Source organism: Scomber scombrus, chromosome 1 (assembly GCF_963691925.1).
Source record: "Scomber scombrus chromosome 1, fScoSco1.1, whole genome shotgun sequence".
Taxonomy (NCBI): Eukaryota; Metazoa; Chordata; class Actinopteri; order Scombriformes; family Scombridae; genus Scomber; species Scomber scombrus.
Genome location: NC_084970.1, coordinates 5057622 through 5082444, shown reverse-complemented (window position 1 = coordinate 5082444; position 24823 = coordinate 5057622).

Sequence of the window (24823 nt, the reverse complement as noted above, 5' to 3'; positions counted from 1 at the left end):
ACTACACAACTACACAATGCAATCAATATGATGGTGTGAAAAAAACACAATAGAGTGAAATGAACTTTCAGAACTAACCCTGTTGTACTGATAGAAACATTGAAGTTTTTTTAGATGAAGTTTCAAGTTTGGCAGATTCCTAGTTTTACTTCATGTAGCAGCTCAGTGTGACAGCCTGTTATAAACACACACACACACACACACACACACACACACACACACACACACACACACACACACACACACACACACACACACACACACACACACACACACACACACACACACACACAGAGTATGGACAACGGAGAACTTGTGTGACAGCTGCATACCAAAACTCATTTTCTGACAAAGCCAATTAAAGGTGTGAATATACTGTATGCATTTATATAACAAACACTAAGACATAATAATGACTGCAGAGGCTGAGGACAGTGTTAGTATGTGTATACAGTATGTATTTGAGCTGTATGTTTGTGTATATGTTGTAGCACCAAATCTCAGTCTAGCATGTCCAACACCTTAAAAAAATATAAATAAATCAATAAATGTGTTTTGCTCATTTAAAGTGCAAATGGTATATAAAGCTTAGGATATTACATCTTAAAGTGTCACTCTGATTATCCTCTGAGCATTCAAGGATGTATTTAACCCATATGCAATACCCTTCATTTCTAGCACGTTATAAACTGAACTTTTGTTTTTCACTCAGCTTAGACTTGACTTATCTCATCTTATTCTTATTGTTGCTATTTTCCTCGCTTTAAATGTACATCTTTTACTCTGAACTGTGTCTATACTACCTGCACTTTTAATGTGGTCACATGTACTGTATAATATGTAATGTACTGTTTAATGTATACAATGATCTCATCTGGACTGAACTGAAATTAACCAATCAATCATTCACACCTTATTTATGTAGAACCTTTCATACAGGTTAATGTAGTTCAAAGTGATTCACAGCTGATTGACAAGATGATAATGAGACAGAACAAGTGTAGACAGAGGACAATATAAAGTAAATGATGAAAATGATAAAAAACAAAAACAAAGAACAATGTGAGACTAAATGCATGTGACAGAAAAAAACAATGACAGAAGTGTAATAAAAAAGGAGCTATAAAAAAACATAGAATAAAATCATATGAGTAAAAGTTTATTAAAAGTTTGAATACAAATTAGGCTCAAATTGATTAAAAAGATGAAACTAAAGTAAAATGAAATTTAAAAAGATAGTGTTGAAGAAAAGCTAAACTAAAAACAGGTGAATAACATTGATAAGAAGATGAAATATATGGATAAAATAACATAAAATAAAGTAGGATAAAATATTAAAACATCAAAACAAATAAAATACAAATTCTATAAAAATATTATAAACCATTCCTGATCAAAGGCCAGGCTGAAAAGTTTAAATGAAGTATGAAAAAAAACACAAAAAAAACAAACAAACCCAACAAACAAAAAAACAACAACTTGTTTTGAGTCAGATGCTAGCATGCTTACAAAGAAAATGTTAATATGCTGATGATGATCTTATTTATTTCGATGAGCTAGTACTCAAAACAAAGCACAACTGAGGGTGATGGGAATGTCATTAGTTTTGTATAGATTTAGCCATAAACCAAAGTGTTGGACAAAGGGAAATTATAACCTCTGATAACACAGAAGATAATTCAGGGGATCATGAAAGAGTACCAAATTTCATAGCAACCCATCTAACAATTGTTGAGAATGAATTTCAACCTAATAGTGATGCTGGAGGAAATGTCAAGGGATTGCAAAGTCATCATGATACATAATCTGGAGACCATGATATCCCGTCTCAATATGTTGCTCCAATCCTACAATAGATGTTGGTATAGTGAAGAATCTCTGACCTTCTGGTGGTGGGAGATAAAAAGCCAGGGAACTACTAAGTTCATTAGGATTCATCCTCTGAGAAACATGAATGCACAAACTTTAGTGGCAACCCATCTAACAGTTGCTGAGATATTTCAAGACAATCACAGAACAAGGATGCTTCTTGCTTTCTACAATATCTGTGCATAACTGCTACACTTTGGCAAACGTTGGTTAACATTAGGGAAACATCCTGGTTACAGCTACTATAAAGGCAAACATTGTAGATCTGTTACAGGATAATAACTAAGGTCATCTGCATGATAATCAGATGTGCTAAATGCCCATCCATCTGATTATGATATCAGATACTGGAATAAAATAGTAGCCTCTCCAACAATGTTATTCCAAGAGCCTTGCCATTAGCGTGTCTAAAACCTGCTGTAATTACTGGGAGCCTTTATACTGCTTTTAAGTACTATTAGTAAAACAGTCCTACTTCAAATATCATTTCAATAAAGGCTTCTGCACATCCACTTGCATTTAATCAAGAAGGGTAGCAAAAAGGATCCAGGAACAAAAGTAGTATCTGGCAGTGGTTGTGTTATTTCAGAAAAGTTGTGTTATTTTAGGAGTTGGACTACTTTGTTGAGCAGCAGAGGAAACGATACACAATAAGGATATTATTGTGAACTTGGGACATAACAATTAAAAACATGTTTTAGATGTTCCTACTAGAAATTAAAGGCAGGTTTATACATGGATAAATGTATTAGGATGTTAGAGCATTGTACTCATACATATTCAGTTGTAGATAGCATGTAGTCTTGGCATGTGTGTACAATAATGGTAAACTTGTACATAATTACACATAGAAAGAGTGATAATCAGCTACCAGGTAAAGTTGACTTGATGTTGTCTGCAGTTTGGCTTGTTTTTCTTCAGAAGACATAAGAAAAACGGACAAGAAAAAAAAGAGAGAGATACCTCAGCGCAGCCCGAGCACACGCGAGCCAGCGGAGTGTTGAGAATCCCTCTCTTCCAGCGCAGAATTGAGACTGACATTTTATATTTTCCATTGAATTACACCTCATCTGAAATTCACTTTGAACAGCTTGAAATCTTAACTTCCTCTTTGGCATGGCATTACATCTCGGGGAAAAAATAAATAAGTAAGGGAATAGCGATCATTTTACCCCAACAGTCTTGATCTGTCAATCATCTCCAGTGATCTGAAGACTGCAGAAGTGCGCTGAGTGAAGAAAATCAAAATGAAGTAAATAGGTTAAAATGTACATCAGTTATTCATCACAAACGAGTTCAACCAAAGTCATATTTTCCTCCCCTTTTCTTCCTCATAGCTAAGTGCAAATACTGACACATGTACTTCAAGGCTCCCCACTGCATTTTCAAAGAAGGGATCTGGCTTTATTAAAAATTCATAAGGTCATATTAATTAGAGACAGAATATTTTCTTGCATGAGAGCGATGAAGAAATCAAAAAAAAAAAAAAAAAGAGGAGGCCCGGAGGATCGTTTTGATTCGACTGGCCTCAAAGTGAATGGAGAAGGTGAAAGGCACAAGGCTAAAACACGTGCTTTGTTCTGAGGCCAGTCTCTTTGTTCATCAAACCCACGACTAATTTGTTCACCCGCCCCCACCTCACACACACACACACACACACACACACACACACACACGCACACACACACACACACACACACACACACACACACACACACACACATGCACAGACATGCACACAAACACTCTGCAGCCATATTTCTCCTTTATTGTATATTCTTTTTTAGTCGAGTGCCGCCGATTTGAAATGCTAATTAAACATATTTTTAATGTATTCACCAGGCTCATCAAGGCAGGCTCATATATCAAAGTGTCCAAACTTGTATTGATGTTGGATATCAAAGAGGTGATTACTTGGTAACATCCAGAGTTTTTAGCTGTTAATTGTCCTCGTCCTGGTCCAAAAGCCTTTCCAGATTGATAACGCAGCAGACATTTATTTTTTTATTATTATTTTTTTATTATTTTTTTTCATAAAGAACCAACAGCTGCTGATAAACAGATAAATCCATTTGGATGCTTGTCCCGCTCCGTTGTACCCATTTTAATACCAGTTTTGTCTTTTCATGTTCAAAATGTAGGTTTACACATTTAAGCGAGAGCAACTCGGGAAGCCCTCGTTAATGTATGAGGAGAGACTCGCAAACAAACAAGCCAACAAACATGTGCTTCCTCTGGTGTCTCGTCACGCCGTTGCGCTGCACATGTGTGGACTACCGTACACACGCACACACACTTACACGGCACACGCAAGCCTGTCAGCAGGTAAAAAGGTGCGTGTGTGTGTACATGTGAAGGGTATGTGTGCGTCAACTTTGCAAACAACAAAAGATGCACTATAAAATACATGAAAGGAAATAATTCATTAACAGCCTACTTTCCATTTTTTCCCATTTCCCGCTAATTAGACTCAAAAACAATAAGAATAGCTTTCGATAGCATTCCTATTTTAAACAGCAATGATAATAATAATGCTGATGGTAAAATACTCACAACTGTGCTGTATTCTTAATATCAAAAGGCGCCATGATGAGGAGGAAAAAGAACAATGAGCCATCAGAGGATCGTTTCTTTTATTTTCATTCTAATTTTTATGCGACCTTCCTTTTGCGATGGTAGCAATGATTCTTACGCTCTCTCTCTCTCTCTCTTTTTTTTCTTTTCTCCCCCCTTTCTCTCTGTGTCTGATGTAGCTAATGCCATTAACTCTCCCTGCCACTTTCCAGGTCACTAATTCTTCAGCTCTGAGTTCATTGTGCCCAGACCGCAATGCTGTCTCCATAACGAGGTTATTTCTGGGTTATTACCTTCCTCTATGAAATGGCACCTGATGGGAGGCATGAAATTGATATAAATCAAAAACAGTCTGCAATGAGCAAATTGAAATATTTGCTAATTTATTTTTTTGCTTCCATCCTTCCCCTAAATCTGCATATTCAGATCAGAAAACAAGCTAGTCAGACTTTTTTCACACGATTCACACCTGGCATTAACACATATCTGGATAATAACATCTGGTGCAAGGCCTTTACATTAAAATATGGTATTAATAAGCATTAACGTTATCTCAATTCTGTGTACAATATGATCACATTGAAGGTGGAGCTGGTGCCTCCCTGGTCAAGCATTTTGACTGGTGGCTTGAGATAGAAAGAAAAGGTAAAATTGGGTGACCTTTTAATGTGTTGGACAGATTTATTTCTTAAAGCTGCATTAATTAAAATTTTGGCACTTGGGGGCCTGTGCAACAAGCTGTAAATACCACACTGACATATCACCTTATGAAATTGCTGCGGTTGACAGTTTCTAAGACATGGAGTAACATTAGCATTATGTTTCAAGTTGTGTTTCTGTCTTTTCATGAATGTAAGGTCAATATTCACTCCTCTTTTAGCTCCGTTTTGGAATGCACTCTGCAGTTTAATGCTGGGGAGGTATCGTACAGTGTGTGTGTGTGTGTGTGTGTGTGTGTGTGTGTGTGTGTGTGTGTTTAAGCTTTTCTCTACAAACAGCTGCTTCCTGTTCATGGAAACAAAGTTGATGACAGACTGCGACTGTGATACTGAACCAAAACAATAAAGTCTGAAAAAATCTGAAGAAATGTGTGACCCCCTTTTACACAAACTCATTTGATCCATTGTTAATGTACGGAAAGATGGTTATAGCAACATTGTGGCCAATATGTACAGATTTAATTTACACCTGGTTATGACTTGATATCATAATGTGAAACTGACAGTAGCTGAGGCTACCACTGAGGACACAGATGTCATGTCCTGTCTACTATTTTTTTGGAATGTGGAGACCTTAAGTGTTTACATTATATAATAAATGTGCACATGGTACATGATGGGATTCAAGAATTTAAAGTCAAGGAAATACATAAATTAACCAACTTAAAGGTACCATGTAGAGTTTATGACCACTGGTAGCGCTATGAAGTGATGCTTTTATGAATGGGTCCCTACACATCCATGTCGTAATATCCATATACACTATTACATTGTTAAACAGTTAGTGGTGGAACTTGCAGAGAAGCCTTTCAAAAAGACTGAGGGTTAGCAAATACGGATATAAAAAAGCACAATTTTAAATATTTAAAAATGTGGCCACGCATATTTTTATTAGAAAGGAATTGCCTCAAACCTCAAGGACACACATGATGTGTTTTTGGTGGGTAAAACTTTAGAGTAAACATATTTTGGTTTGTTTACAGGAAAACTCCACAGGGCACCTTTAAGCTGTCAGTGCCTTACTCACTCTTTTGCTGCCATGAAAGTTGACACACTGCTAACCTAAAATCAGCATTTCATAAACCTCACCTTCATCCCAGTTATCATCGTCACTCCCTATTCCCTGCTGGGCTGTGCTTGAAGTTTGATGATGATTGTGATGTTTATGATCATACATTACTGTCATCAAGTCTGAAAATAGTCTTGCAACACAGAAGATTCATTTGCAACATCACAGGAAAGACAAAAATTAAGGCAAGGAACAAATATACCAACATTTAACATAACATAACACAGAGAAGACAATATTCAAGGCTCTTCAATGTACATTTGATCTGGGATTAAGCTCTATGTTTAACTTTAGGATTGACTGGTATTCAAAAGAATGCTTCAGTCCAGTTTGATGGTATCAGTTTGTATTCACTGCTCAGGACATGGTTGTGGTCAGAGACAATGTGTTTGGCCAGGCTTGCTGATTCATAAAGTTTCCTAAGGGGTTGGCCTACAGTCTTTGAGCAGATTTTCATTTGGTGGAGCAGTTTTGACTTTAAAGTAGGGTACAAACACTTGTAGCATGTAGTATTACAATACTGTAGAACACTCATAATCATTTAAGTAAAAAACAAAAGAAGAATTTGTCTACTCATCCCAAAAGTCCTAAGGCGGCGGAGAAAATAAATTCTTTGTTTTGTCTTTTTTCAGACAAATTCAATGTGTCCTTTCCAGGATAACAGATGGTGTATCATTACAGCAGTATTTGTATGAAAATACCTGCTTGATTTTTTCTTATGAGAGTCAGATGGTTTACCATATACAAATTCTTCTGTTTTCTTTGTGTTCATCTCAAGAACATTATTATCACTCCACTCCATGACATAGTTTATGCCATGTTGGTGCTGCCAAGGGCTGTGGGAGCCTTACACTTACTAATAAGCACCTTTAACATTTGCAAACTCTTTAACATTTACAAAATACCAGGATATTGTCTTTACAGGTCTGGTCCTTATCATACTGTTTGAACACAGTTTATAAAGTCTCCAGGTGGCACTGGTTCTAATCCCCAAGCATTATTGCCAGTGCAGTGGGTGGCTGAGTTGTAGCTATGGTGCCAACCACCTGTGATGCTTTGCCATTGAAAATACACTCAAATTCTCTAGGCAAATAAACATTTTTGTCAAGAATTTCTACATTGTCAAGTGCCTCACAATGTCCCTGGTTTGAGCATGGCGAGGGACCTTTGTTGCTATCGTACCCATTTCTCTCTCTCCCCTTGTTTCTTGTCGGCCTCTCTGCCACCAACCGCCCAATGAAGATAAAAATGCCCAAAAAATAATGTCTTAAAAAAAAAATCCTACATTGGGATCACAGATCTTGCATTTCACTGAGTTCAATCAACACCATAGATTATTTATGTACACATAAATACCGCTTCCCCTAGTTTTCCCCAAGTCTGCATCTCTGTCTGTTTACATAAGGGTGTATCCAGGGACTTCAAAGAGGGGCTCGGGCATTTTAGATTGTAGCCAGCTTTCCATGAAGCATAACAAAGATGCCTCACGAAACAGTACCTTGTGTATGTCTATATTGCATCCGCTTGTTTGCTCAATGGGCAGGTTAGTGAGAATGAGAGATGGAAGGGATGACCAATTGAATCTCCACCATAGATGGTTCCAAATGCCCCTCTTTTTTCCTCATTTCTATCTCCCATTAGTTCTGATCACCTTCTGATGGATCTTATCCAACACTGAACAGTAGAAGTGGCATAGTGTCATTTCACAAGTCAGCTCAGGTTGTACCTCCACCAAAATCTCTCGATTGTATGAGTGTGCAAGCCATGATTCCTCACCGCATCTGTTCATGTTGCCACTTAGGTGTGCTGTTGGAAGTCGCACTGATAGACATGGTCCACTGAGGCCAAGAATCCACAGAATCAAAAGCATAGTTTTCAGGACACTCATCTCACATTTTGCATGAAGACCTTTATTACAAATGTGACAACATTAGAAAACATTTAAACAACGTACAACAACAAAGTAAACAGCATAAAGCATACTGAGATGCAACTCCAATATTTACTTGCATGGAGTCGTGATTTCGGAGACTAAAAATCCAACATCAATGCTGTACATATTCACACAATAATCCATTCAACATGAGTTGACTGAATAGCTACAGATACTCTGGTATTTTTGAATTTCATATTTTTCAATTACTATTGTTCACTACTGGTAAATCTGTTTTCTCTGTTATACTAATGAAGCTTAGCGAAAGTTCAGTCAGAAAACTCTAAAAACATACAGGCATAACTGGTAACTTCTGCCTTCTTCAAGCATGCTCATCTATAACCTAGATTGTTGCCAGTCACCTGTCAATCTCAGCAACCAATAGCAAAACTCCACACTTCAGCCTGAGGCTATCATCTTGTAGCGATCCGTTTAAATGTTCCTCTCTCCCTTTGCTTCAGTCCTGTCATACAGCTGTTCCTGCGCCCCACCACCTCCCCATCTCCGCCATTCTCTACAGGATCTGCAGTCTATTCCCATCTGCCATCTTCTCTTCAGTCTCATCAGCAATCACCACCACCAGTGTCTGGACTTCATGGGGGATCTACATATATATGCAGGCATTCAGAGATGATTCCTCATGGAGTTCAAGCGCCGAAGACTTTGTCATTACTAAGATTTTGTTCATTACATATTTACAATAAATATCTTTCTATTCACTTGTCTCTCCTGATTGAAATAGTTACTGTATGTTCTTACCCGAACTTGTGGTTAGTGACGCCCGGCCATCCCTTCCTATTAAAGTAATCTGTGTGGTTCTCTGATGGTGTAATTTTTTGAATGTAACTGCACCTATTGCAAGCTTGATGTAGTCTTTCACAGTTTAGAGTACAAACTTGGTACAAACTTCATGCACAGTGTCGCACACACTGCTTTTTCTCGTCCCAAAGAGGTATGTGACAGTTAGGTATCTTGACCCGGTGGCTAGCCACCACAGGGCAACTGCAACCTGTTCCTCTATGGATATTGGTGGCCTTGGGTGTCTAGACAGCCACAGAATGTGCCAAACATCCCCCAGCGCCTTGGCATCACTATATGTTCCCAGCAGACAGTACTATGCGGATAATACCACATCACTCACTGCACAGTGAAGCCCACCATGACTGCAACGTGAAACATCCCAATGTATACCAGCAATGGAAGAGCTCTGCACCAGAACTTGACAGTGCGACTGTTTGGAGGGAAAGATGATGGATCTCCATTTCTCATGCTTCCATGTTGGAAAGCCGCATCATCAGCATACATCATTACCACAGCAACTCATACAGATAGGTTGGTGATGTCTGGACACACAAATCAAATAACAGTGTGGACAGTCTAAAGATGTGATTTGAGAAAAAAATCTGATTTGCATGCAGTCTGAACAAAGCCTTTGATTGTGATGCGTTCCATGTCCATTTGTACATTAAATTGGTTTTCCTTATTCAGATTAGATATACACATCACGTTTCTTTAAACCAACAACTTCAACTCCCTGAAACACCACAGGTTTACTCTCATGTATATATCAACAGGAAAGGTATGAGTAAGGTGTGGTTGCAAAAGAACATGTGGTGCTTCTCCCTCTCTCTTTTTTTATTTGCCCTTGCAGTCCTGTATTCAATTATCCCATTGGGGAAAGGCAGAGTTGGATTCCCTGACAATCCCATTTCCAAGAGGCAGGCGAGGCGTGAATGTGAGCGCACGGGAGCAGAAGAGTGGCTGCCGAAGAGAAAGAGGCTGGCATTTGACTCTGCTGAATAAGCCCAAGGTGTGTAGTCTGCCAGGTTAGAGAGGTTACGGATGGGAGGGGAAAGGGGAGGAGAAGGAGGGGGGAAGGAATGAGAGGACTGTACGGTGTGGGTGGGTGGTGTTAATGAGGGAGGTGAGGTGTGCAGTGAAAAAGATATGGGTGTAGGGAGGACAGAGAGAGAAGGAGGGAGGGAAGGAGTGATCTGGGTATCAGCCTTGCTCATTATGGTCTGTCTCAGTGAGAGGTGAAATGAGGCTTGCTGATGGCTTGGTGTGGAAGGTATCGTCCTTGTCGAAGTGAATCATGACAAGAAAGGCAAAAAGCCTTCATCAACTCCATTAACAATATTCAAACACCCTCCAGTGTTCCTTTGAGTGGCATCCAAATGTCACTGAAAAGGATAATATAACATTAAGAGAAAATGTCTCTTGTAACCCTTCAGATGACACTGAGCATGGCCTAGCGAGAAGACAAAAATCTGCGGCAACACTTCATTTTGAAGAATGGTCTGTTAACTTTTATGCACAAAATGAACAAAAATGAAATGAGAATACATAAATGTTCAAAACCTCATTACACCTTTTTTTTTTGACTGATTGCAGCCATAGACTGTAAAAGAAATAATGATCTAGCCACCGCGACGTCACCCATTGGTTTGCGGACTCGCATTTTGAAGCCTTGAATTTGCATTTTGACTGTTGCCATCTTGGATTTTTGAAGCCAGAAGTGACCATATTTGGATGAGAGGGTGGAGCTGACCCTAACACTGGCTGCAAGTTTGGTTAGAATGGTGCATTTACAGTCTATGGTTAACTGTAATAATGCTGATGTGCAAAAACCATTGGCTTTTTGGTACAATCAAATGCTGAGTTCATTTAGACAACCAAGATGTTACAATTGACTTTCATGAACTGAAAGACACACGGAAATGGCAATGACTATGGTAACACCTATATTCTGTAAAAATCTGGGGTTACATCATGTTTAAGTTACCTAACCAACACTGTTGCTGTGGTAGCGACAATTACAACAGCCTGCTCTAAAGTATACCCTGCTCTATCATCTATTTTATTCTAAATGAGACCATTTTTAGAGAAAAGGATCATCCTGTAAAAAGATAAATCAAGGATTTTTAAAGTTTGCCAACTATACTGCTTACCATTAGGACAATCCGGGAATTTTTTCTCTTAGATCTACAATTTAAGTTATCATACCAGGCAGGAAGATGAAAAATTAAAACATTCTCAACAAGAGTCTTGTACACTTCTAAAATCTGCTGACTAAAGCCAAGGCCACTGAGTCTTCTGAGAAGATACAGAGAAAAATATTCTCAGTATTTTCAGAGAAGCTAACCAGTACAATAATTTATAGGCTCTGCGTGGTCCTTGCTGTGGTTGTGTGAGCAGAGCATGGTCCACAACAGCTATTATGTACATACTCACACAAGCCGTGCTTTCATCCATGTAGGAGTTGCCATTGCTGTCCAAGTGGAAGCAATGGACAAATCTACAGCAAGCACACAGGCTGCATATGATAATTCTTGTGTTAAAACCACTAAAGGGCCCTATATGACATGTAATGTTTATACCTTCTCATTCTTCTCTTCTTCAAATGTTTGTTGGGGAGGAGCGGAAGAGGAAGTGATTGGGTAGTTGGTATCTTAGACCAACGTGGCAATCATCAACAAGCAGCTGTGCACCACTGTAAATGTATGTAACTTGCAACATTAAATGAGATTTGAATGGCAGTGCCTTGAAAGCAATAACATTGAAGGAACAAGTGCATAAAGGCTTACATCAATCTGACAAAAGATGCTTTTATGTAGACTAAGCAAACCAGTCACAAAACTCTGCTGATGACCTATTTGAATCCGTGACTTGCCCATGCTTTTGTGGGTGATTTGCTTATTAACAAGCAGTTCAATTTCTTTTTTTAAAGAATGGCTTTATAATACAGTACAAGAACATTGACACCAGACAAAAATAAATCCTTGCTCACCATGTTCCTAAACATAATCAGAAATGTCGTCCACTGCATACATGTACATCTGACCTTACTCCATCTTCTTCTTGTTAGTGTTGAGTTTTGTAGCTGTTGGGATCCATAAGTGTAGTAATTACCATCAGCTGGACTATCCTTGGTCCCATGTACTTCAGCATTGACATGGCATGTGTGAAAAGGTGCAAGACAGAATGTTGCAGCTGCATGTATGAATAGTAATAGTTTTTTCGAATTGTTATGAATAATAAAAAAAATCACTAGCGGCACCGGAAAGGTTAACCCAGTAATTTACCAGGAACTATGTGTGAAAGAGGCTATTGAAACAAAAATTGACCGATGTGCACAAAGTAAATGACTTGCATGCAGACAGACAACTCAACTCAAGTTATTATTATTTAAATGTCAGCAATGTCAGACCTTTGCTTTGCAGTAAATCATCTCACCCCTTGTTCTGAGCCACGAAAAGCCTGAAGTAAATTCATACTATAACTAACAGCCACTTTATAGATCTTGAGAATCTGCTCTGTTCCATCTTACTTTGATATCAGAGTGCCAGATTCAAAGTGTGTACAAAGAAAACAAACTCTTGTACACCTCAATGCATTCTCCATTGAATATCTCCATACCAGTTGTGCATGTTTTTTTTGTGTATTAATTTACTGTATGTGTGTGCCACCTTTTGCATTGCTTGCATTTATGAATGTATACAAGGTGTTAACACATTCTGAAATGAGTTTGATGCCTGAAATGGCAAATAACGTGCACAAAAAGTGAGAGCAAATCTGTTTCTGCAGCTGGAAAGGATTATATGGAAAACAAGAGTGGTAGCAGTTTGAACTGTGATGTTTTTTTGGGTGACAGATGGACCAATGTAGTACATTTGCAGAATATGCATGTGCACTGCTGCATGTCTGTGTGTGTGTACATGTGGTTTGCACATATTCAGATGTGTGTACATATAGACCACCAGGTTCTCTCAGCATGTAGCATGTTTGCACCACCTGTGTGTGCCCATACAGTAAAGTATGTCTGCCACCTTGTGCATCTGCTGTACTGTATGTATGTGCTCTTCACCTCATGTGTTGCCTGTGTGTGTACGTGTGTTTTTGCCACTTAGTGTGAGTGAGAGCGGAGTGGTGCTGAGATGGCAGCTGGCGAGGCTAATCCCTGTACGTGAGGGACGCGGCCCAGCCCCCGGTGTCACCCAGACCTGCCAGGCCTGACGGAGGTGCATTCAGCCTGGCCGCTTAGTGTCAGTCGTCCCCTGTCACTCAGTCCCATAATCACCCGCATGACTGACAGACAGGCCTTTCCCTTTGATGGTGCAGGGGATTTTAGAGGAGAGCCACAGAGCTGCTGCGATGATCCGCCACTGTGTGTGTATGAGCAGAGATGTTTGTATGTGTGTGTGTGTGTGTGTGTGTGTGTGTGTGTGTGTGTATGTACATGTGTGTGAGGTGGGTGCCACCAGGAGGCCTGCTTTTTCTTAGGGGTGTAAGATGATGATTTTCATCCAGCTTAATGATGAAGATGAAGATGATGTTGGTGAAGATGATGATAGTGATTACGTTGGTAGCGAAGTGCGCCAAAGATGTGTGATGCAAACGGATCAGTGGGGCAGCCACTCTGCTAAGGCAAAGCCAGAGGGACCAAAGGAGACAGCGACACAAAGCCATGGATTTAGTGTGTGTGTGTGTGTGTGTGTGTGTGTGTGTGAGAGAGTGTGAGTGTGTGTGTGTGTGTGTGAAGAGAAAAGGAGAGACTGTGTTAGAGTTTAACGGTGTCACACACTCGCACACGCTTCACATCTGAAGCGGGAAAATCTGAAATACACATGTAATCGCACGATTATGATAATACACATCAAGTGTCATCTTAGTTGATATTCTGCATGTGACAGTGCGTCGTGTTTGAGTGTGGTGCTATCAACTGCGACGTTGTTGGTAAAAATCCTGTTGGGCCTCTGACAGTTTAGATTCATATTGACTCTGAAAATACAGTGACAGTTTGCATGGGTGCGTGTGTGTGGAGGTCTTGCTTGTGCTGATGTGCAGTTTTCAGTGTTGTGTGTGTGTGTGTGTGTGTGTGGATAGATCAAGCCCTTGTAATGCACAACTGTAGCACAGTAAAACGTTGTAGTTCAACTGTAGAGGGATCCACTTTGTGAACAACAGGTATTGCCTTTACCCATTGAATTTGCAAACACACACTGTATCAGTGATTTCCCCTTTCTAGCAACTACTTTGATTTCCACTTAGGACAAGCATCCATAAATCTGCTCAGGAATAAAATAAAAAAGACAATCCTTAAAACTTAAGCTTTTGCTTAGAATCTTCAAAATTCAAGTTTTCATGTGTAACAAAGCAATCTAGATAACTTGTGTCTGTGCATCCATACCTGCAATAGAGGAACTGCCAGCAGCTAATGCAGCTTGACTTTTCATGGGGCAGATCAGCAAAAACCTAAAGAAATACAGGCTGAGATAAAAAGGTATTTCCCATTGCTAACTGAACAACTTTATACCATAGAATCAATATCAACAGGGTTTTTATATCTCTGGAAAACTGATATTTTTATATATCCCTCTAACCATGAATATGAAGATATTTGTAATGTGTTGAAAACCTGTGAAGATACAGACAACATTGGAGAGTGGGCGTTATGCTTCCCTAAAAAAGACAAGGGGCAGAGTTATTTACCTTATGTATCATACGATAAGTCGATATATAGTCATGATGATATTGATAATAATAACATAATTATTATGACAGGCCTATTGTAAAGTACCACTGATCTGCCAAATTATAGTATTTCCTGGTATCCTAACAATACACCTGTTACTCAGCCCAGCACTGTCAATGGTGTCTTCACACAACTCCATAACCCTCACATCAAAGACATGTCACATCACGCCCTCACTTCACAGCTTCTGTTTTTATAATAAATGCAGATATTATGGATTAACAGACATTCAACCTATAGTTTGGTCTTCACAGTGAATCTGCAGGTTTCACACACCCTCTAACTTTAAACAAAACCAGGTCATTCCTGATTCTAGGCTCACCAGTGCAGCGAAAAAGATTCAACTTTGAGTTACTACAAGATGTAATTCCTCCTTTATTGGTGGAGACTAGCTGCCTTTTTCTTCCTCCACCTCCTACACAAAGCTGTACTATGTAAATTGAATCAACCTGATCCTCCAAATGTTGAAGTAAGGTAGTATTACTGGGATTAGTAAAACTGTGAACTGTGAGGTAATTTATGACACAGGCCCCAAGTGAAATTACAACAGCTGGTCAGTTTACATAGTGTATAAATTGATAATTGTACTTTTTGACATAATGTGATTCAAGGTGTTGTATAGCTACAGATAATACTGCCGTTCTCCCCTTGAGAGATGAGCAAAGTATTTTTGAATTAATGAATAATTACTGAATTTCAAATGGTAATCCCTCAGACTGCTTGAGACTGAAAAATAATCACATTACTGTTTCTCAGTAATGTGTTTCTGCTGAACACCGGTAGTAGTGACCATGCATAAGCCGATAAATAAAGGGAGAAGAAGAAAAAAAGAGAAAAAGAAGAGAGAAGAAACAAGCCCGGGTTCAAAATTAAAACAGAGTTTGATTACAGCCGTGTTTACTGAGGGCCTGCTACGGCCACATAAGCATCTCTTTGTCTGTCTGCGTGTTGCATTGTCCTGAGCAGTAATTGCTTAAAGCGAGACGCATTCTGTCGAGTGGACGCGTAAATGGAAATATGTTTTCATCCTGTTTTCAATCGCTGTGTGAGACAGACAATTAATGGTCGCTTAATCCCTGGACACACATCAGCGTCTCCCAACTCCCTTCTCAGGCCAATAAAAACCTCACAAAAATGAGTTGTTTTCCTTTTCTACTAATTCCTTCTGTTTTTTGCTTCTTTTTTTACCTCTTCTATTTCCAATCTTGAACTCATGAGTTTTCTCTGATAGTGATCCTGTTAAATTAAGTGCCTGGGCTTTATCCAGTGCCCTCTCACCGTCACTCCTTTAATTTAGTCATTATAATTAACCATTAACTGGTGTCAGTTTCTGGGCCACTAACAGGCCCACTCAGTTCTGCTTGTCTGCATTATCACAGTTTGGGGGAGAAAGTAAATTATAATGAAGGGCTATATAGTCCAATTACTGATAAAAGCAGCCAAGTGCGCTCCTTGTAATTAGGTGCCAGTATCCCTCCCTCCTTCTCTCTCTCTCTCGCTTTCTCTCTCCCTTTCTAGGAGTGACACGTCGGAAGGGAATATATGCTTAATAGCTATTTTTATTACTGTTAACCTCCTACTCATGTTCTTAACCCAGCGACTTTCAATCACGGAGACAAGGGGATGCCACAGAGAGACCTTATCTCACAAACAATTATTTTATGTACTCCACACGCCTGTTAAACTAAGTTAACTGATGGAAGTGGGAGTGCCGAGGACAGGGGGAAATGGGAAGCGGGCAAAAGGAAAGCAAAGAAGAAGTAGAAGAAGAAGAAGAAGAAGAAGAAGAAGAAGAAGAAGAAGAAGAAGAAGAAGAGAGGAGTGAAGGATTGTAGGACAGCGAGAGGAAACAGGCACTAGCGTATCCTTCTGTTCCCACTCTAATGGGATGGAGCGGAGCTGTCTCTTGTAGCTGGGTCGTGTAGTTCCCCACCAGAGCACTTACAAGTCAGGGCTGGTAATTAAACTGTACGATCAGCCCTTCCCATTCCTTTTTTTTCTTTCGTACTCTTCCCCTCTCATTCTCTCTCTCTCTCTCTCTCTCTCTCTCTCTCTCTCTCTCTCTCTCTCTCTCTCTCTCTCTCTCTCTCTCTCTCTCTCTCTCTCTCTCTCTTCTTTTCTCTTTCAGTCTAGCCCGCTCGGGTACGTTCTCCCCTTTTCTACTCTCTTGTCAGGTGAGACAACATGCTTTGGAAACACGTGAATTAAGAGGAGCGACGGGCAGAGACGAAAGAAAGGAAGGACCAAATTAAGGCTGCTTGAATGAGGATGGTTTAAGAGTTGGAGAGAGGAGAGATGGGACTTTTTTTTAAATGCAGGCTTAATACAAAAGACTGGACACAAGGGCTTTTTAAATTTTTTTATTTTTACACACATGAGTGAACTGTGTGGAAAAGTAACTTCAACTGAAATCTCACAACGGTTTAATATAGTTCCTCAAGGCCTCTCATTCATCAGTGGCTCATGTTTACCAAGGCTTTTTATCCAACAGGTGCACCAGTCTGGAGTCACAGGTTATGTGTCATGTCTCACTCCCAACTTGTCACATATGGTTGAGGACCATTGGTAGAATTGGAGTTGCTCTGCTTATTAAAAATGCATTTAAAGGGAGAATTGGTTGGAGTATGAATTTCCACTGGACTTAATGAGGTCGCACAACTAGTGACGGTCAGAAAAGAGGCTTAATCTACACAAGCCACAAGGATAGGTGATGACGAAAGGGTGCAGGGGTGCTAAAAGTATAAACAATGGCTGCACTGAATCAATTCTCTAAAAAAAATCTAAATTGAAACCTGTAGAGAATATAGAATAATTATCAATTAACACAATATAAGGGTTATTTTGTAAAAGCCTATGAACAGAGCTGCTTATTTTTTTTGCCTTTTCTGCTTTTTGATACATCTCTTTAACATTTCCCATAAGCATTGTTGGACTATTATTGCATAATTAAATATGCAATAATGTTCGTAATGGAAAATGGAAAAATGGTAGAGCCTACACATTTTCGGTCACTAGTTCTGGTGTTGATGGATAACAAGGTACGGGGACAAACGATTGTTTGCTTTGTTTGTACATGTTCAGTGACTGAAATAAACTAAACTAAACTAAACTTAATACTGTAATATTTGTAATAGTTCTTTCTCAGTGGTTGCATTTCTTTTGACAAATCCATCCATTGACCTGCACCTTTGAGCTCTCTCTCACTCAGAAAACATCTGGAGGTCAGTCCAGGAGCCGACTGTGTAAATGAGCTGAATGCAGGTAGATTGCAGCTGCACATTCAATCAAAAGTGCTGCGTTCACTGTGCACTGTTTTCAAATGCTCACCTCCAATGACGGCACAGACTATATGTTGTTGTGATTGTTAATAGATGTAATATCGAGCAAAAAAAAAACACATGTTTGCAATTATCTATAACATCCAGGAAAGCATTTTACAGATGTCAGTTTTCAGCATTAAGACAAGCACAATATTGTCTATATTTACTTCTGTAATGTGAAAATTGAGCTTTAAAAACCGCTTTCAGTTGTGACTTATCTCAAAACAATGTAGATTTATGATATGTAGAAGACAATTTAAATTTAAAATTCACTTTAGGTGGAATTAACATTAATTCATGTCAGGTCATGTGAGTGAGGTGATTTGATTTAAGCTCTCAGAGATGGATTTACAGTCTGATTAAGCTGCTTGTGACTAACTCTACGTGCTTTTTTATCAGTGACAGTATACGCAGGCCCCCGAGCTGTGGTGCACCTGTCTGTGCAGATGCTGCTTTCTCTGCAGCGAGGAGTGCGTTTTTTTGTGAAGGCATTGTTTTCTGGAAGTTTGGTGGCGACAGACGATGGATTAAACGATGAATAAGTGATTTATTAGCTGCCGCTGTCACGCTGGTTAGATGGATTACTACAAGCCACCTCTGACCCCACTTACCAGCCCCTGTGTCTCACCGCAGAGGTGTGTGTGCGCGCGCCCGTGTGTTTGTTTGTGTGTGTGTGTAGGTGTGGGTGCGCTGGCCAGCTGTAATCTTGTGACAGGATGAGACTAGTTGATCAATGGCCTAATGAACACTGTATTTCATTGGGCCAATGAAGTGAGCGGTGCTAGCCAGCCAAAGCGCCACGGCCACGGGGTTTTTGCACTCTGGGCCTCGAGGAGAGGAGCGATCTCTCATCAAACACAAACACTTTCACCTTTTTGTTAAACAGCTGCAGTTTCACAGCTGTGTCAGCATAAAATGTTAAGATAAAAGACAAGTGGTTGAAGTTTCGTGCGTCATAACTCATCTCATATTTGAACTTAATCTTACATGAGAAGCTTGGATGTTTGTGGATGTGAAGTGAGCTTAATTAAAATGCCCATATACAGAAATAACTGGTCATGCATAGAAGTTCAGTTCATTACAGATAAGGAAAAGAAAGGGGAAGTGGACTATGAGCTTTCTGTGCAAATGGTTTTCTCTAAGGGGTAGACAAAATAACAGGAACACCAATGCAAAATTATTCAAATCAAAATGACTGTACAGTAGGGTTGAATCAGCACCTGTCTGACATTACAAACATGAACATAACCTCCACTAAGGTGTGTTTTTATTGCACGACTATGACTGTTCTCACATCATGTGCTGTCTGTGTTTAAGTGCTTCATCCTCTTTAGCATCTCTACTCTCTTCTCTCTCTGGTATGTGAACAGGAGACTTGCTTCTCATGTGTGTATATGTGGAGTCTATTGTTTTCCCAGGTCTTTGTGATCCAGATCCCACTGTACCAGACCTTGGTGGTTCACTTGAAGTCGATTTACATCTTCAAGTGAACCTGATTCATATTTTTTATGTGTTTGATTTGTATTGATCTAATATATTTACTTTACCGCTAAAAGTTAATGGTTTGTGTGTGTGTCTGTGTGTGTGTGTGTGCGTGTGTGTGTGTGTGTGTGTGTGTGTGTTTCTGTGTGCAGTCAAGATCAAGCGTCTAAAGGTAGAGGCTGTTATTTGTCCTTTGAGACAAATGAATAATTAGTGATTATGGCTGACATAAAGGAAACTTGCCTATTAAATTCAATTCAACTTGAAGATTGTGTGATCTGATTTGTTCCCTGTGGCCTTTGACCCACAAATGGCCATTTTCATTTAATTTGTGTGAACTCTGTTGCTGAATATCTGTGTAAATCAAAAAAATAAATAATGCAATACGCAAAACTAAACTTGATCACTTACACTTCTATACAGACTTTTATTCATAATAAAATTCCATGTAAAAAATAAAAAATAAATATCATTACAATAATTAACAAAGACTTTTCAATTCATTTTGCACCATTTTGTTATTTGTACTCAAATAAGCAAAGTAGCTTAAAAAAAAACCCATCCAGTTAAACTTACTATACATGGTACATACTTGCATACATTTTAATAATGTTACATGTCATCCATAATCATCTGAATTATGCAGAGTAAATAGGCACAACATCAGAGGAACTTGAGCTTTCTCTTATTAGGTGAATAAAATGAGAAATTGAAGCAAATGTAAGAAGAAGAACACAGACTGAAACACAGCTAAAAACATTAATATATCTTATTACTGAACCCCACTCTCCTCCTCCTCACACACACACACACACACACACACAGTTCCTCTCATTCCTCCCATTGTCAGCCGCTTTGATGAGCTTTTGCAATAAAACGCAAACAAAAAAAGATAGGGGGGCTTTTGCACCTTGACGGCTGCTGACTTTGTTATGAGATCTGTAATAAAGGAAAGTAATATGCTTTAAACATTAAATAAGACTTTAATTGTCGCCACCATGAAAAACGTGCCTTTCCAAGGATGTAATTGAATGTCCCCATTGCATTGGGGGAATTAAAATAGGTCATTTTATGTGTTGCTTTATTTTTGATTGAATCTGCTCTTAAGTGGTTGAGACAGTGGAATTATCCTTTTTTTTTTGTTGGATGCCTCGTGGAGTGCTCTGTGACTGAGAATTGAAAGGAGACAGAGGAAAGGGAGGAGGAGAGAATGAGAGAGAGGGGAAAAAGTGGAGAAAAAGAGAGAGAGACAGATGGAGGCGAGAGAGAGAGACGGGGATGGAGGAGGGGAGGAGATGACAGAGACAAATGCCTCTGCATTGACAGCTGTCCTCCATTTTCTCACAGACAGACATACAAATGAGGACCACAAATCAAACGAATCCCTGTAAGATTAATCCTGGGGCCCCCGGCAGGCACGCAGGCAGGAATTGGCAGGACTGTGGACTGATGGAAGCGGATGGATCTTTCGACTTTGATAAACTGTATCAATACCAAACACTTTAGGATCAGATATTAAAGGAATCGGCATTCGCTCAAACGGGAAGGAATGACAGCATGCTGGCTGATTTGCAAACACACATTAAAGCATCACAATGTCACAGTACAGCTTAGGTTTTACACCTTGAGGTTTACAGCAGGACTTTTCTCGGAAAATCTTTAGGTGTTTCATAGTGTTCGACTTTATTATGAAAGTGAAATGCTGATATTTAACTTTGTAGCATTTGCTGACACGGTTAAAAGATTCAGCAAATGGTCAAGTGACATCGGTCAACATCTTATATTTGTTGATTCCAATATCAACACTGTGATCACTGAGTATACCTGCTTTGCATGAAATATGAAGACAAAATAAAAGCATTTTTTTTATATTACTGTAAAAATCTTATTTGGTTTTGAAAGGAGATCTTAAAGCTTAAAGTTCTCATTGCACTGAAAATCAGGGACTATATCAAATGAATATGCAACCTATTTGTTTGCACATGTGGATGCATTCCACACATGTGCAGTCTTGTGTGTTTCGGTGTGTTCAGCCAGCGTTGTCATTAATATATAAAAATGTTTTACTACAATCCAAAAACTTCAAAAATGTATGGGAACACTGTCTGTGAGAAAGTGCTGTCCTTCTTTACTGCGCTGAAGTCATATGGAGGTAATTGGAGTGGATGACATAATGCACTGGACTCCTGTGTGTTCTTAGGGTTTGGCAACAAAGGCTGAAAGAGTGAATAGAAATGTTATGGTTTTGGTTAAATGTAAATATAGTAAACAGTCTTGTATTCAACCAGGAGCATTTCTCTAATCTTAACGATGTGCTTTGATGTGTGTTCATGTCATAGTGACCGTGATGAGATATCTCATTGCAAGATGAGATAATGAGCAGGAAAAAAATGAAATAAGCGATACGATTAAAATGTTTGCTTCAGTATTTTCATGTTCATCACCTTTCTCCATTAACACATTTGCTGTAAAATGGGTTTTTAGTCAAAAATCTTTAAGGGGGAACATCTTTTCAAAAAGATCTGCATTACCCTCAAATAATACACAACCTTCACAAGCATGCAGTTGAAAAAGATTTTTTGATTTTGACCAGATGTTTTGGTCCCTTGCAGAGGTGGAAATTATGGTGCCTCCATCTAGAGCATCACATGAGGCCTGTATTGTGTGCTGGGGGTAACAAATGAGTACTGTGATAGTGAAAAGAGAAATGGAGGGATGTGGTATGTTGGACACTAAGGAGGCCTGATGGGAATCAGATGCAAGACTCAACATCAGTTCAGCAGAGGATGAAGAGCAGCCACACTTCCTCCTGTGGCTCATTATTGATTGCGTGAAAGCTAACTATTTTTACAGTATTTTTTACAGTAAACAATACAGTTGCAGTCAACCTTCATTAGTGAGGCAACTGAAATCATTTTGGACCCCTGCGTCACTGTTTGATTTCACTTACAGTATCACTTGATGGAACGACCTACATTCCCAATAGAATCACACCAGATATGTTGCAAAACACTCTTTGTTTTGGTCTATTTTTGGTTACATTTCCAACAGCTTCAGATCAGCAATGCTTCAGAACCTCATGCTTTTTAGTGGTGAAGGTAATAATGATGTAATGTTTCTTATATCACACTGTTTCGTTTCGTATTAGTTCATTTGGACATTGACAATGGCTGTTAATGATACTTACTGTGATACTAATTTGGTGGAATTAATACCTGAAGACAGTCACTGTTTTTTTTATATGTGGAACACATTCAATAAAAACCAAACCAACATAGAATAAATACAAATTGGGTGGTATGGTTGCTGGTTTGGTAAGTCAACAAAACCCATTGTTCACTTCCTGTCAATGTTGTTTTTAGTAATAATGACCATGACGGTTCCCTAATCCTAAAAATAACAATACCAAAGACCGTTCCTGACTATTACCAAGCCATGTTTGCCCCTGGACTTAACCACACCGTAACCAGAGCTGTGTTGCATCAGTGATTTGTTATTGATTTGAAAGGCATGTCCTCACTATTGATCGGTGAGTTCAGGTTAGAGAGCGCTTCTGTGCTTGAGTGCAACTACAAATGTGGTATTTGCTGTTTAAATTGGAGGACTTGTTGGGATGTTCATACAGAAGGTATCCATATGTTCACTATATGTAATGCATCATAATTATTTGATATGGGGACATGAAGACTTTGAACCTCTTGTATCAAGTAAACATTGTTATTATCAAGGTAATAAGGTGGTGTAGTGGTTACACTATTTAAAATGTAATAAGTAATGTAACTATTTCAATTACTTAATCAAAGTAATGTAACTTCTTACATTTAATTACTTTTTGATGACTTTTCTAATTTTCTAACCAATGTTATCAGCTGTTAGGGTAAGTGTTCCCATTAAGCACCAAAATCTTAGTTCAGGTGTTTTTCATGGATACTGACATGATTTATAAGAAAAGATTTATCTCTCATTTGTAATGTATTCATTAGTTCATGTAGATTTTGGAATATAAAATAAAGATATTTGATGAAAAAAGTCAAAAGTCTGACATGGGCTTAATTGGTACTGTGACAGCATTTAATCTCATGTGTGCTTCAAATAAGCCCACGTCATGATTTATTTACTAAATATAAAAAAAGATATTGTTTTCAAAGTATTAAAAACAGCAATATATGTATTCAGTTACATGTTAAGTATTAAAAAATTAGGAAAAAAACATCCTGAGAAAAAATGTAAAGGTGTGACTTCAGATGTAACATCCTTTGTAATCATTTTCATAAGTAACTGTCATTTAATGACACATTTTTTCTTTTATAACAGTTCATTTATTTTGTAAGTAAATTGCAACTGCTTATAATAAGTATAAAAGTCATTTAATGTATTTGTTCTTATGTTTTAATTTAATCACAGTAGTTTGAAGATCAGCAATGTTACACTGGACAGTCCCACCAGTGGACAATGGTCATGTTTCAAACTAAATATTACAATGAATTACTCTTATGATTTACAGATGGGTTTTTTTTTTTAAATTAAATTGTTGGTAAAAACAAGGATTTGAAAAACAAATGAAACATGACCAGTTTTCATTTATATTTTCTCAGAGTGTCACGTCAACAGCTCATATTTCAATTCTTGCCAATATCTGCTCACATTTGAATGACACTTAGTCAAGCTTAGAGGAATATAAGGTTCTAGGTTACATTTTGGAACAGCCAGTAACTTGACAGCATGATTATGATGTATTTAGTTCCTTTCTCTGAACTTAACCATGTATTTTAATAGACTAAACCTAACCACATGTGGGACTGACGTCATGAAAGCCAAAAAAGAACTTAATTACATAGAAATGTCATTTCTCGGAAACTGTATTAACACGTTACTGCAAAATCTCCCCGTTGGGTGGAGATCTGAGTTGAGTGGCTGTGAATGTTGACATCATTTTCATACTCAATCCATTCTAACTTTTCTTTAAGGAAGCATTTGTTGTTGTTTTCACCCTTTTATTCAGTTCTTACTGTTATTTTATTACTAGAATTGACCATTTTTGTAATGTAGATCAAGTTAGATTATTTGTTTGATGTTAGTTAAGAACGATTGAAAATGCTTCAGTTTTGTTGAATTTTAAACACTGAAACTAAATACAATACTCATCTGTGCTAATTGCAACATCAGCTCTAGTATACCTGAAAATGCAGCATTGCTTTGCTGATAATAGCAGTGTAATAACTGATATTCATGTTTTGTCTTATCCAGGTTTCCCTGTTCAACTCCCCCCCACCATCACCACCACCTAAATGACAAAGCACTCCAGATTAGGCTTCCTCTCTG